This window comes from Salarias fasciatus, chromosome 22 (genome assembly GCF_902148845.1).
Source record: "Salarias fasciatus chromosome 22, fSalaFa1.1, whole genome shotgun sequence".
In the NCBI taxonomy this organism is placed as follows: domain Eukaryota; kingdom Metazoa; phylum Chordata; class Actinopteri; order Blenniiformes; family Blenniidae; genus Salarias; species Salarias fasciatus.
The window spans coordinates 9,825,504-9,841,184 of NC_043765.1; the positions used below are offsets into that span (position 1 = coordinate 9,825,504).

General features: G+C 43.4%; 1 protein-coding gene and 1 long non-coding RNA gene across 4 annotated transcripts in view; one reads left to right on the top strand and one right to left on the bottom strand.

Annotated features, from left to right (window-relative positions):
* Positions 1-15,681, bottom strand: part of LOC115409065 (class I histocompatibility antigen, F10 alpha chain-like) — a 272,574-nt gene that overhangs the window by 101,634 nt on the left and 155,259 nt on the right. The gene's annotated exons all lie outside the window — the stretch shown is intronic.
* LOC115409094 (uncharacterized) lies at positions 8,052-8,624 on the top strand. The gene is made up of 3 exons (XR_003933897.1): positions 8,052-8,171; positions 8,280-8,354; positions 8,461-8,624. It is a non-coding gene; the product is annotated as an uncharacterized LOC115409094 (long non-coding RNA).

Here is a 15,681-nt window from a genome sequence, read left to right on the forward strand (position 1 = left end):
ACTAAACTAAACTAAACTAAACTAAACTAAACTAAACTAAACTAAACTAAACTAAACTAAACTAAACTAAATGGTAAATCTGCTAAATGTATTTCATTGCTAACTGTCTGTTCTGTGTCTAACCGAGTGTGTCTGACTGAGTGGGGGGGTCCATTAGTAGATATACTGAAGCTGATTTGAGGTGAATCGTGGTGAAAGTTTGGAGCGTTGAGTCCGCCTCATGTTTCTGTTTTCTGTCAGTTTGATTCTTGGGGGTTTATTTTTCCAATAGAATGTATTGATGGATGAATCAGGAGAGTTAAAGCAGATGATCGGGGGGTGAGTGGGGAGCATTGAAAGGAGAGAGTTCATTTTGGGGAGGACTGTCATCTTTATTGCTGCTGTTCTGCCTCATAGTGATGGTGGTGTGTTCATCCATCGTTGGAGAGCATCGCTTGTTGTTTTGAGTAATGGAGTGAAATGTAAAGTCATCAACTGTGACAGCCTGGGAGAAATGTGGATTCCTCAGTCAGGGATGTGACTTGTGCAGAAGGGGGTGGGTGTGGTGGGGGCTGCCACATCCAGACTGCTGCTGTTTAATGGCAGTACGGATGATTTGTTCCAGTTTATGGAGCAGTGGGAGAGAGAGGGAACAGAGTTGATCACTTTATTACTTCTGACAGTGAGGATTGTGGGTTCTGGATGAAGAGTAAAATGTCGTCTGCATAGAGGCTGGTTTCATGGTGCATGTTGGGAGTTTGGATTCCAGTACTGAGGGGGTTCTGACGGACGGCTGCTGCTCGGGGTTCAGTGAAAATGGTGAACAGAGAGGGGGAGGGTGGACGTCCTCGCCTGGCCCCCCTGTGAAGAGTGGATTTCTGTGAAGTTTGTCCGTCAGTAATGACTGTGGCTGCAGGTGAAGAGCATCGTGTTCTGACCCCGTTAATAAATGATTCCCCAAAGCCAAATCTGTTGAGGGTGTGGATGAGGAATGAGCGGTTCACTCTATCGAAGGCTTTTTCTGCATCTAAATTGGTGATGATGGTTGGATGATGGAGTGTGGCCGAGTGGTGCATGATGCTGAACAGTCTGCGTGTCTTATTGGCTGAGTGTCTTCCTTTAATCAGTCCTGTTTGGTCTGGATGGATTCTGGATGGGATTATTGTTTCTAATCTGTGGGAGAGAGCTGCAGTGATGATCTTTATGTCAACACTGAGGAGTGAAATGGGACGGTAACTTGAAGGCAGGGTGGGGTCCTTGTTTGGTTTGAGGAGGAGTGAGATGGAGGCTGTGTTCATGTTGGGAGGAAATCTGGAGTTCTGTTGTATTTCAGACAACATGTTGTGGAAAAGTGGGGCCAAGACGGAGCAGAAGTGTTTGTAGAACTCAGCAGGGAAGCCATCAGGTCCAGGAGCTTTATTGTCGGGCCTTTTATTGAGGGCAGAGTGTATTTCTTCATCCGTTAGGGGGGAGTCTGGTGTATTTTTTGTTCAGGGGAAAGGTGGGGGAAGTTAACGCTGCTGAGAAATGATGTCATGTCCTCATCCTTTGAGTTGTTGTCTGAGGAGTAAAGGTCTGCATAAAATTCTTTGAATACTTAATGGATTTCCTCTGGTGAGCTGGTTGGCCTCCCTGCTGAGCTCTTGATGTGGAGATGGTGGATTTTTCCTTATTTCTGTTGATTTGATTTGCGAGGTATTTTCCGGGTTTGTTATTGTCGTGGAAGTTTTCTTGCCGGAGTCTGTTGATTAAAAAGCTGATTTTCTTATTCAATATTTGGTTGATTTCTAATTTATACTGTCTTCATTTCTTCTCGTTTTCTTCTGTTGGGTTAGTTGCATTGATGATTTCAAGTTGTTTGTTTTCTTCTAACTCAGATTCTTGTCTTTCTTTCTTTTCTTTAAAGGCAGAGTATGATATGATGGTTCCTCTCAGGACAGCTTTACCTGTTTCCCATCACAGTGTGGGTGATGGCCTTGAGGAATCATTTATTTCCAGGAAGGATGCCCACTCTTTTTGAAGAGGTTGTTAAATTCATGGTCTTTCAGGAGTGATGTGCTGAAGCGCCATCTGGGGGCTGGTTTGTGTGGTTTTGGGTGATTCCATTTGAATGATGCTGGGGCGTGGTCACTGATGAGAATGGAGTGGATCCAGTGTTCAGAAATGTTTGGAATCACTGAATTGCTGGTGAGGAAGAAGTCAATACGTGAGTATGAGCGATGTACTGGTGAGAAACATGAGAATTCTGTTGCTGCTGGACGTTGAAGGCTCCAGCTGTCACCAAGACCAGAGTCTCTCCTGAACTGGATGATTGTTTCTGCAGACTGCCAGGTGCGTTTGTTTCCGGATGTGTTGGATCTGTCTATTGATGGGTCTAAAACTGTGTTGAAGTCGCCGCCGATTATTATTTGAGAGTCAGAAAAGCTGCTCAAGGATCCTCTGTGTTTTCTGTTGTGTCGTCTTGCATGTCTCTGTCTGGATGGTTTCTTCGTTTTTGCAATTAAAAAAAACATTTATTGCCAGAATGTGTACCTGTATTCAACCCCCCCCCCCAAAAAAAAGAAAAAAAAAATCAATTTATCCTGGTGGAGGGTTGGGGGGGGGGGGCGGGGGGGGGGGGGGGGGTCTGTTTCTCCAGATTTGCTCTCTTCTCACTCTTCCCACCTCCTCACCAACAGCCTCCACCGTCACCTGCCATGCCTGATCTACCTGAGCTCACCATGTCAGTATTCTCTGTCTGTCTGGATGCTGGATGATTTGTTTCATTAAAAAAATCATGAATTCTTTCAATTCTTTCATGATTCTTCTGAAATTGCAGTCACAGCATTCACACATATATTCCACAGGAATTGCAACTTTCTCTGTTAATGCTGGTCTATATACAGGGGTGCACATAGTATTTTTGTCTGGTTCTCAGGGGAGAACCTTGGGTTGTTGCTTGGTCCTCACGTTTTTAAATATTTTTTCCCACGCCTCCCTACAGGAAGAACAAAACAGAGGGACGTGTGGACGATGTTACGTAGCTGCTTTAATTTCAACTGAAAATGAAGAGAATCTGTGCAGCAGAATGTCTGAAACCTTGTAACTTTCACTAAATATAATGGTGTTTAAAGCTCTGAAAAATAAAAGTGCTCGTGCAGTATCTGCTTTTTATCACTGAAACCAGCGGTTTTCAAAGTGTGAGGCGCGCCTCCCCTGGGGGGCGCCAGAGAGCTTCAGAAGACGCTGAAAAACAAAGGGTTCTGCACGAAAACCTTCAGACTGCGCTGCCAAGAGCAGAGTACCTCCAGAGTCTGGAGGCCTGGAAGATTCTGTCTTTCAGTCTGGCTGCAGGGAGGAGGCTCCATCAGCAGCTGTCCTTAAGTCCATCACATCCAGACAGAGAAAGAAAGAAAGAAAACATCACAATGAGGTACTGAGTCTCCAGATGATGCTGGAGGAAAGGAAAGGCACCGACCCGGCTGAAGTTTAGCAGAAGGTCCTCCTGGAGCCAGTGGCTGTGATGCTGTGGTCGAAGAAAGGCGTCCAGATTTTTAACCATCGCTGCAAAGAGGATGTTGTGTACCTTGATGCAACAGGAAGCATTCTAAAAAGGTCAGAACACACCTCACGGCCCTTTTATGTGTACGAGCTGGTGGTGCGGAACCCAAAAAAGGCTTTCTCTCCCTTTCCTGCGGCAACATGTGTCACCTGCGAGCACACCACATCATCTGTTACTTATTTTCTGAGCTCCTTCCAAACTGATCATCGGAAACCATTTGGGAACAGAAACGTCTCTCCCCTGATGGTCATTAGTGATGCTCCATGGTCCTAATGCAGGCCATCGCAATGCTCTTCTGCCAGAAGAGTCCAGGTGACTTGATGCACAGTTATTTTAACATCATCAGTGGGAACGGCACTGCAGAGGCCTTCAGCCAGCCCGTCCTCCACCGCTGTCTGAGCCACATGATGAAAAATGCAAAAACACTTTGCAAAAAACAGTCAGTGAAACACAGCAAATACACAATATCCAGTTACTCAAATACATTGAATTGCCATCAAGGAAGTGGTGATGATGATGATGATATGATCTGTATTCCTCCCTCAGTGCGCCCCGACACTACAGGCTGGCCGTGCACATCTTTGGGCTCCTGACAGCAGCCAGGTCCCTCGCTGAGCTGGATGAAACGCTCCTCAGCTGCACTGTGGTGTTCAGCAGCCATGCAGCTCTGGAAATGTTGAGAGGCATTTCAAAAACCTCCAGCTCTGCTCACAAGACGCAGAGAACCTTCTGTTGAGGAGGAAAAGGTTTTGACAGAGGACCTGGAGGTTTGCATCACTGAATATAGAATGAATGGACATTAAAAAAATATATTGGAAATTACATTTACCATTTTACATTTCAGGAGACCACAAGCTGCACTCCATTCCAGGAGCATTTCTTGAGAGTGATCGACAGTGCACCACTGGAAAATGAAGGGGACACAAATGTCTCCTATTCTGAGACATTTGTGTCTCCTTGGCAACTCACTTCCTTCCACATGCAGCTCTTTGGTCGGGGATGATGCTGGGGGAGTGGCTTTATTGATTTATTTGTTTGTTTATTTACCTTTTTTTGTGAGTGGCTTTAAATATTAGAGCTCTGTAAAAGTAAATAAAAAGACAGGGTCAGAATGTTGCTGCTGTCAACACAGCAGTGTAACATGCATCATAATCATCAACTAAAAATTGCATCCAAAACAAAAATAATCATAAGTATCTTCATTCAACAACTTGTAACAGTAACACACATGAAGAGAGCTTCAATGGGTCTCACATGTTTTTAGAACATTCAAGCAATCTAAAATACGTCATAACATTCTCGTTCCTTCCGCCAGCAGAGGTGATGTAATCCTCATAGTTTCTTTGTCTGTCTGTCTGTCCGTCTGTTGGTCTGTCTGTTCACAAAAAAACTCCCAAACTAAGCCGCGGATTGTGGCCAAGTTTTCACCGAATATCCACAACGACTTCAACTAGAAGTGATGACATTTTGGGGGAGATCTGGCAAAGATCATGGATTCTGGATTGCGTTGAAGTTTCCAGTGCACTTCCTCTGTCTCTGTGTAATACCTACATTGACCAGCAGAGTGCAGCAGAGCTCTGTGACACTCCAGCACAGGTGGGCTGAAACAACACACCTGCTGCAGAGACAAACGGTCCACAAATGTCCTGTCTGTCAGCAAAACCGTCACCACGATTTCCAAGACGTTTTCAAACTAGAAGCTCATAAATATTCATAGACACTTGTGACTAAGTAAAGGAGCGTTATTTTTGGGGGAAACTGAACTGCTTGGCGGAGGTCTGCGCTCTTTTCTAGTTATGTCAGAGAAAATCATTACAGAAATGAACCAATTTGTAATGAGGAAATGTGCCCATAAAATGAATGCGTTACATTTCCAGGTGACCTTGGTCGGCATGGTGACAGTGACCTTACAGGCAGGATTCTAAACAGTTTGCCAAGATTGCAAAGAAAACCTGCCAGGTGTGGTGTACTGACAATATTTATTCACAATGCAAATCTACTCAAATATTAATGAACAGTATTCATTCTGTACAGTAACATGTCATTATCTTTGTAGAACGTCACACACGATAACAAAACCCAAGGGATCATGGGAAAAAGTCAGTGGGACTTGAAAACAAATTCGATTCCAAGGACGCAGACTCACCAGGCTTGAGGACTTCATCAGGCTGTACAAAGCTACCCACAATGCCCTGTTGAGAGAGCATGAAGACTCGAAGCGTCCCACAAAAAGAAAAGTCAGACAGTCAGCAGCATATAGCAGGATAGATCTACTGTGAAATCTAAACATTCAAATATAGTGATATCATTGTAAATCAATGTGGTAAATATGTTACTTTAAATGCACAATATCTCACATAATATCACATATTCTAAAATATTTTATAAGGAGTACCGCGTCCCGATGGAGAGATGGAGGCAGCGGAAAATGAACAAGACAGGAATCTACGTGACTTCCATAAAAAAACCATTCCGCTACAAACAAGCGGTACAATAAAGATCCTCACCAAGCAGCTGCATTATGACCAGTTTATCAGGACAGTGTTAGTTTTTAATGTTTTCTCCGCATCGTTCCAGAAGACAACACCTCATGTGACTGCAGCTCAAAATCAAGATCACCAAACTACAGACAGTTTGAAGGGGAGGTTATTGTGATTCCCTTTTTGGATCATTCTTTTCCTGAACCTTGTGTATGTATCAAACCCCTTGTGGGGGCCCCGCAGGTTCTGAACATCCGGAGGTTTGGTGTTGGCTCCACATTTGCCGTCCACTCCCATGACATGAACTCATCTCTGCCTCCCCAGAGGAAAAAAAAGGTTAAAAGTGAGACTTTAGATAATGAGTGTGTATATGTATAAATATATATACACACACACACACACACACACACATACATCTTTATGTATTTATTTATTATCATTTTTTCCCTTACTTTTTAAGGACAAGAGCCAACAGTCCTGTGAGGAACATCCCAGGTCAGCAGAGACATGGAGGCAGCCTGCGTCTGACTGTGGGACCTGCCTGCAGAAAACTAACAAGCTTTGCAGAATGTAATGGGATAACATTTGTCCCATCTGTGTCTCACACCCCATCTCAACACATTTAGAACATATGTTTTGGTTTGTGGTCATCCTGTCCAGCAGGGGAGGCTGCTGTGGAGGAACAGGGAATGTGAGGTGGTGGTCGGAGTGATTCCCTCACAGCCTGAAGGACACAACATCCTCATCCACCACTCGGAGCTGTGCTCTCTGAGGCCACAGCAGCGGCTGACAGGGGAGGGATGTGTTCACTTTGCAAATGGTCCTTTTAAAGTGTTTTGTAGATCAGACTGTATAACACAGGCTGATGGAATTCACCCCGTTTGAGACTGTTTATGTTTCTTAACTGATGATTCAGTGTTTTGTCTATCAGGTAACTGAGGGCCTCCTCCATGTTTCTGTGCTCATTCAGCGTGATGGACATGGGTGGGAGGGGGTGAGTGTGCACACTGAGTGTGTGTGAGTGTGTGTGTAGTGATTAACACCCAAGACTATTGCATAATCACCTTTCAGTTTGACTACACATGAATTGGTCCATAAATGTTTATCCTGTTGATTATTTCATCCACATCATTTGTTTCCCATCGTAGGTGAACTTCAGGAACTACGAAGCAGTTCTGTCCTTTGTGCTGGTAAACAATAACCACTGGAACTTGCTGGTCAGTAAATTTCCGATGCTTCTCTCTTTATTTTGTCTTTAAATGCATATTATATCCCATGAAATGAGACTAAAACACTTTGATAGTCCCACAAGTCAAGTAGTGAGACTGACTGTCAGTGAAATAACCACAGACATGAGAGCACAGAACTGTGAAGAAACAAAGGGGCAGGAATGTAGAAACCACTGAACAACAGGACTGACTCGGCGCCACAGTGCTGCCTAAATTCATGATAGTGAAATCACAAAATGTCTTGTCACCTCATGAGACCATTTGGAGGAATTAATCTTGTGCTTTGACTGACTTCTGTCCCAGTACACACATGCACCAACAAGCACAGTGGATCTGGTGGATCCAGCGCAAAGCCTGACAGAACTGAAGGCGTCTGAAGATGCTGCTGAAGGAATCAGGTCATTTGCATCATGGGTATTTTTTTGTAATGACTGAAATCAGCTTTTAATCCTGTTACTAATGTTTGTGATGATGCTGGACATGGAGAACCAGGATCTACAGCTGAGGGTGTGGTTACAATACATTCTTTTCAGGGAGCACCTCAAAGTAAGACCAACATGTCTTGGAAAGACAGACTGGGTGGATGTGCAGTGGAGAGGGGGGGTTCTGTCCCCCCCAGTCCAACAAGATGGAAGCAGCTGTGGTGTGACTGTTCTCCAGGTAAGCTGACAACAACCTGATGTTAGTGAGGTCTGACGGGTTGTTGTTAAAGACCGACTGCCGTCAGACAACATTCCAATGACATTTAGTGTGAAACTAAAGCGAGTGTCATTTCCTGTGCTGCCACTATTTTTTGAAGTACCTGCATTTAATGTTGTTCAGACGGCAGAAGCCCTGCTCAAGGCTTTCCCCGCCGTCCCTCAAATGGATTTCAGCACCTCCAGAAGCAAAATGGCAAGAAGGAGAGAGAAGATGTGGCTCAGCACATCCTGGAGGCCTCTGGTAAAGGAAACCTCAACATAAAAATCACAATCAAGATTCATTGTAAATCTCCCTCTCTCCATTTATACACAGATATATTCTTTTTTAAAGTTTGGTTTTGTGTTGTAGTCGTTGACGAGGAAAATTCATGCGCTGTGTGCCACCTTTAAGCCTCCCGGACCAGGGGCGGCCATTATACAGTGGGTGAGTAAAAAAGTAATGCAGGTCAAGTCATGTGGAGTTGTAGCCACCAAAATCAAAACATATGAATGTTGAGGTTCTACAATAATGTAGTATGTATTTTTTACAGACACAGTGTGATCGCTGTGACAGGAGCTTCCATGGATCCTGTGTGTCAGTGGACGGTGACGCCTTAGACAACGCAAAGGACAAGACTTGGGCAGCCAGTTATGTCCAGAAGACGAAGTTCAAGGACACACACAGGACAGCTAAAGCAGAGGCTGGGGGACACTCGTCCAGCAAAGATGGGGAAGAAGAGAGGAGGGAGAAAAAAGGAAGAAAGAAAAAGAGAAAAGAGGGAAAGTTGAGCATGTTGGTGTCATATATACTGGCAGAGCTGCTTTATTGACTCTGGCTCTCTGTTGATGCCAAAAACTCATTCAGATGTAGTTCTTGGTGGGATTCGAACCCTCACCTTTGTGTTTGAAACGACGTCACCCAGAGGTTTGATGAAAATACTAACATGCAGTGGAGTGATGAAGGATCCCCGGAGACGATGCTGTTGTCATCCTTGTTCTTTGAAAGATATCAGTTACAAATCATGCTCCATTTGACATGTTTATGTGAATTTCATTCTAGTTTTTATATCGACTGTAGTGGATTCAATTCTGTGGGTAAATAAAATTTTCCGAATAAATAGATGTTTTCTTCTTGGGATTATTATTGCACCACGTGATCGAAACTCTCATTCACATCCTTTATTATATTTCCATTTTTTTCATTCATTGAAAACACAATTTTCTTTGAAAGATTTTAAACAACAAACATAAAATCCAGTGATGTAAGAAAGTTCTCTGTTAATAACATTGACACGTATGCACTGCTGCATTTTAAAACACTTACCCAGACGAGGTCCAAATATGTAGGCATTTGTTGTCGTCCTGACTGACTGAAGTGCACCGGAGACACACGGAGAAGAAAGAACACCACCCCAGCACATGAACGGTCGACTTAGAAGGGTCGGGTTAAGAATCAGGACCATGACATCATCAAAGAGAACAAAGGAACAAAGATAAAGTTAAATACGGGAAGAAAGGACGATAGTTTTTGCTGCCAAAGCAAAACTACACTGTATGCATGTGTGACAAGACACATATAAAGAGGTAGGGAGGCATAAGGGGACAGTGTTGGGGGAGGGAGACATGATATGGAAGGAAAATTATGGATTATTATTATTGCACTGTGATGACAGTGAATGGAGATGATACATTTGTATGAAATCTTGGTACAGTAACATCTCTTTGTAAAGGAGGGGGGTGGATCTTCATTGGGGGGCAGCACTACGGACAGACTCCGGTCAGAGAATCTTCAATCAGCTTTATTGACATGAAGCAGGGAACTGGAACAGGTCATTGGTGTGTATATTTGAATGTGTGTGTGTGTGTGTGTGTGTGTGTGTGTGTGTGTGTGTGTGTGTGTGTGTGTGTGTGTGTGTGTGTGTGTGTGTGGTCAGGAATAAAGAAAAACAGAAAAGGTGTCATTGGGATGATTCAGAAACATTAACAATCAGTATAATATGTCTCGTAGACAATAATATAAAATTAAACAGGAAACACAGTAAATGCAAATAATTACTAGCAAGCAGGGGGACACAAGGTGAAAACACATAGCACATTCATATACAGGGGATTTAGGCCATTAATATCAGGTAAACATGGTTAACATAGTGCAAAAGTAAGTATAAACACAGTCACGTGACATAGATGAGACATTAATTGGGCTGCACTACACGTGGGACACAAACACGATCATATCTAAATTCAGACATCTTGGAAATATTAATGAAGGTAGAGGGCTTTGTGCAGAATATTTCTGTTGAGGTGGTTTGTGAAAACAATTTGACTTTTTTAAAAATTGATTTTTTTTTTGATTTTATATTAACATTATAGTGAACGGAGATTATGCAATTTTTCCTTAAATTTTTATTAAAAATTGGTACAGTAAAATCTCTTGGGATTATTCATGAAGGAAGAGGAGCATATGAGAAATATTTCTGTTTCGGTGGTTTGTTAAAACAATTTGACTTTTTTTTAAATTGATTTTTTTCCATTTTAACATTACTGTGAATGGAGATGATGTAATATTTCCATGAATTTTTATTAATTATTGGTACAGTAAAATCTCTTGGGAATGTTGATGAAGGTAGAGGGCCTTATAAAGAATATTTCTATTTAGGTGGTTTGTGAAAACAATGAGAATTTTTTTTTATTGATTTTTCCATATTAATATTATATTGAATGGAGATGATGTAATATGTGCAACAATTTTTATTGGGTTTTGGGTTTTGTTTAAATTTTTGAGTGTAAGCGAACAAACGAGTGTGTAGTATTTCAATTATGTCTGTTGTTTATTAATAGCATGACTGCATACACTTAAACAACTTGTAAATGATCACACTGCTATTTTACAATAGAGACCACAATTGCAATTTCCCAACTCACTTGAACGCTCCATCCAAAAGCTACCGTAGGGTTCAGTATAAAAGCGAAGCAGATTTTTAAGTGCAGATAGCGCGACCGGCTCTCAGAGAAGTGCGGATAGCGCGACCACAGTGTTTTACACAGTGAGACCGTTACATCGGGTAGTGACAGTGGCTACTCCACACACACCAACACCAACACACACACACACGCACACAAATAGCAAGCAAGATCAAGCAAAGATTTCGGACGGAGCCAGATATGCTGGTGGACATGGAACAAGCTAAGATCATCAGAGCACCACAACTGATGTTGGATTTAAGACAGCCGAGCCAGCAGCCACGGCCCGACTTCGCAGCGGGGCGATCAGGTGACCCGGTCCCGCTCGCCATTCGGGCCGGTCCCGAATGGGGAGCGGGACCGGGTCCCCCGAATGCCCCGCTGCCAAGTCGGACTCCCGACAGCTGCCGGCGGACTGTTATCGGCACAGAGTCTCCGTACTCCTACAGTTTGCCTCGCATTGCACAGTTTACAAATTAAATCAAAACTGGATCACAGATTTGTTACAATAACCTCGGCGTATGCATAGAAATTCCCAGATTTTTGACAATAGATGGAAGAATGTCTGCTTACCGGGTGCTTTGGCTTCGGCGTCCAGGCGATGATCTCCCGGTCAACAATCTATTTTTCGATCATATTTCCCGGACAAGCTTATCGTTTCCCGGTCAACCATAAATCGATGGTTTTTCAATCAATGTATTTTTGAGGTCAACCATTCTTCAACCGTTTATCAACACTGGTGTCATCACAGGATCAACCAGATATAGATGCTAAATCAACCACAGTCGGCCATCATAAATCAACATTGTTTCCATGTCATAGTCCTCAACATCAGGTACCAGCTATATTGCAATGATGATTCAATGTTTATTTATGGTTGAAAAATCGATATCAACCATTCTGACGGTTCTGATGAAATATCAGTGTTTATTCAGTGTGGTCTTGCTGTCTGGGGAGCTGCAGAACAGTTAATAGATGAACTTTGCTTGATATGTGACAAGATTTAAAGCAAACATCAGTGAACATTTTGAGAAATAAAGTGTCTTATTTGTGATTGTAATCATATTTGAGAGTAAATGTTGCTCAGTGATTTTAAATCTGTACTTCATCTTTTTCTTACAGTGCTGCACAATCGGAAGGTTTCCTTCACTTTAATATTTGGCTTCCCAAACGTGCCAGAGTTTGTGGCTGTTTATGTGGTCGATGACGTTCAGACCATTCACTGTTTTTCACTGCCAAAAAAAAACTGGATGAAAAAAGTTACAGAAGATGACCCAAAATACTGGGCGATTAGAACAGAGAGGATGAAGGGAACTCATCAATCCTTCACAGCAGTCGCTGAGCCTGCATTGCAGCGGTTAAACAGCACACTGGGTTTGTTTGAACTTTCTCTTTTTTCCTGACACTGTCTTCAGTCACTGTTTGTAAATATTAGTTTGGTAACGCTTTACTTGAAGCGCCCGGTATAACACATTATAAGTACATTTATAAAGCATTTTAATGCCATTATAGCACATGTAGCTATAGTTATAAACACTCATGAATGATCACAAAGCCAGGACCTAATCCTAACCCTAATCCTAATCCTATGCTGTATAGTGGGTTATAAAGCATTGTGATCATTTATGAGTGTTTCTCACCACTTATAATGTGTTATACTGGGTGCTTCAAGTAAAGTGTTACCGATTTCATATATTGAGACCTGCAGACACACACCTGGATCGCTCTAAATCAACAGGCTGATGTCATCAAAGAAATGTTGGACGATGACAAACTACTGTTGGCATATTTTAAAGGGGATACAGTCAGGTCGGCACCAATCCAAGTCGGCCTCGCGGGGGGGGCTCTCGAGTGGCCGAGTTGGTCGATGCCAACTTGACTGTAAGCTGCTTACCAACTCGGCCAAAAGCCTCTTTTTTTTTTAATCACGATGCGGCTGCGGCGCGACGATTTGCACAGTTTTTTGACGATGCACTCGGATGTAGGTTTTTTAGTTGTTTGTTTTTTGCCGCGGTGAGAGCGCAGATTTGCATTTGCACCAACCCAGTTTATTCCGGTGTAAATCCAATCTGTGGACAAAAATAATGATTTAAGATATTTAGTGATTTAAAGTGTTTGTCACACTATCCGCTCAAAAGAAAAAAAAACACACAACAGAAAAAACACACACATGAATAAGCTGTCTGATTATCAAATGCGGAGGTCAAATTCTAAGACATTGAACTATGTTTCCCTCCTCCGTACTGTACAACTTCATTTTTCTGACAGGCTCTTCACAGTCCTCACAGTCTGCTGCGTGCACGAGAGAGGGGTTGGGGTTCACGCTGACGGAGATGCTGAAATAACTGAATGACCTGAGGGAATGAGCTCTGCGCTTATTCCTAATAGTGGAGATGAACGTCAATATCGGAATGGAGGGAAATAATGAATAACACTAGAACTAAAATGATGAACACTAGAACTGCCAGCATTCTTACCCCCCCTCCAAAGGCCGCAGCGCTCAGCCAGACCGTCATACATGTTGCAGTGTTTTTGCGCAGGAGCACAACAACAGGTTGTTTTTCTGTAATCTGATGTATTAGAAATTAAGATAAATAAACAAAATATTAATATTAAGTCAAGAGGATCAGCAAACCTTTTAATGCCTCATGTCTGCTTTATTAATGCCTCAAATCAGATTTTAAAATTTAATTTTTACGGTGTGCATTTCAGCAGCGTCACCTCTCACTCACACTCCACGCACTGGTTTCCCTGATAAACACGCACACACACACCAACACACACACAATAGTTGTATCATTAACCGTCAATAATAATCAGGAACATATTAAAATGAGTAAAATCAGTCTCCCCGGCTGCAGCAGGACGGACACCTGCACACGGTCCGTCCTCACCCTGCTCATTGGGTTCTGGGACTGCAGGCTCCACAGGACAAAGGGATTCATTCAGAAAATATGTTCCTTCTAAAATTCATTTGTGGAAACGAAAAACACTTGGTTTGCTGTGCTTTGATGGAGGATAGAATATTTGAGCTGAATCTGTAACTGGCCCCTCTGGAGACGCTGCAGTGCTCCTGCTGTCAATACCGTGTTCACTGTTGTGTTGAGATTACATTGGTTTATTTATTTTTTTTTCACACCATTTATGTTATTATAATTTAGTTGTAAACTGACAGCAGCCTACAGTAATTCTCTATACCTGGAGGTGACGCGTAGCGCTTCATGCTCCACTGCAGGTTCTGCGCTGTACAAGACAGACACTTTCAGTGCACGGCGGGGAGCAGAGGACCCTTATTTAGAAAAAGATCCTATGTTCCCCGGTCCATACAAAGCGGGGAACAGGTACGCTCCCATCTGGTCACATGACCAGACAGCCGCTCGCGCTGCGCGCTCGTAGCTAAGCTACTCGTTCAAACAAGATGTCAAACATGAAGCTCCAGGTCCATTCTCCACCTCTAACCTGTCATTCACCATAATCACACAGTTTGTCCTCCAGTCCCCCGCCTGCTATGTGAGGAGAAGCGGCGCAGCCGGCACGAAAAAAAAAAAAAAACTGTGCAAATCGTCGCGCCGCAGCCGCATCGTGATTAAAACAAAAAAGAGGCTTTTGGCCGAGTTGGTAAGCAGCTTACAGTCAGGTCGGCACCGACCAACTCGGCCACTTGAGAGCCCCCCCACCCCCCCTGCGAGGCCGACTTGGCTTGATACTGACTTGACTGTATCCCGGAGGCGGGGCCGAGATGGCCTGGGCTGACTTGGCTGCTGACCTGACAGTAATCCTCTTTATGTTACCATCGACCACACTGCAGGCTCCCGACTACCGCGGCTGCACGGTTCATACAGAAAGTGCAGCGCAGAGGATGTGTAACGATACTGATTGATTAAAAAGGCAACGTATTTACTGCAGACAGCAGAGCGGAACGACACACATTATGTGGACTGTGGTAGTCAGCCTGGACCTGTACCTCCAGTTAGCTCCTGTTCTCCTTCCTGTGCTGCATCAATGCCTGTGCTGTACCCGGGATCATGGGTTAGGTTGACCCTCCAGAAAAAGGCGATTATGCGATCGCATGAATTCACGCATAAATCACCCTTTTGCAGCTGATTATACGGAAGCCACAAATTATCCAAAAGGGCGCATAATCCCCGCAATAATCTCACATTTACCGCGAAAAAAAAAAGAGAAATGGTCTAGCTTGAAGTGCTGTGACGTTTAATGAACGAGTCACTCGTTTGAACGGCTCTTTTAAGTGAACGAGGAGAGCCGGTTCACAGCTGTCTGAGAGCCGTTCCTTAGAGCAAATTGTCCATGTTTCCTTCACGTGTCTCCTGAGTGTCTCCTGAGTGTCTCCTGAGTCCAGCTGTCTCCGCTGCCTTCATGTGAATGACGGAGTTTCAGTTTTCCCAGCAGCTCCACTCACCTGAATGCAGCAGCTAACTAGTGGAGAAGAAGTGTCCAGAAACCGGAGAGGAGCCGGTGTTTTGGAAGATCTGGTTTCCTTATTAACTGGCGACTGGTTTTCTTTCACGTCCTTTGTTGCTGATAGATGTTAAAAACCAGACAAAAAGCCGTTCAGACCTTTAATGAGTCTGATTTCAACATCCGCTGCTACGAGCAGCAGCAGCAGGAAGTGCTAAAGAACATCGGTCACCAGTAAGCAAGGAAACCAAGCACCGTGTTGTTTATCACAGGTTTTAGCAATGGAACACACACACACACACACACACACACACACACACACACACTGTGTGTGTGTGAGAGTATTGGTGAGCATTGGTGAGTAACAATTTAAGATAAATAAACTAATATTA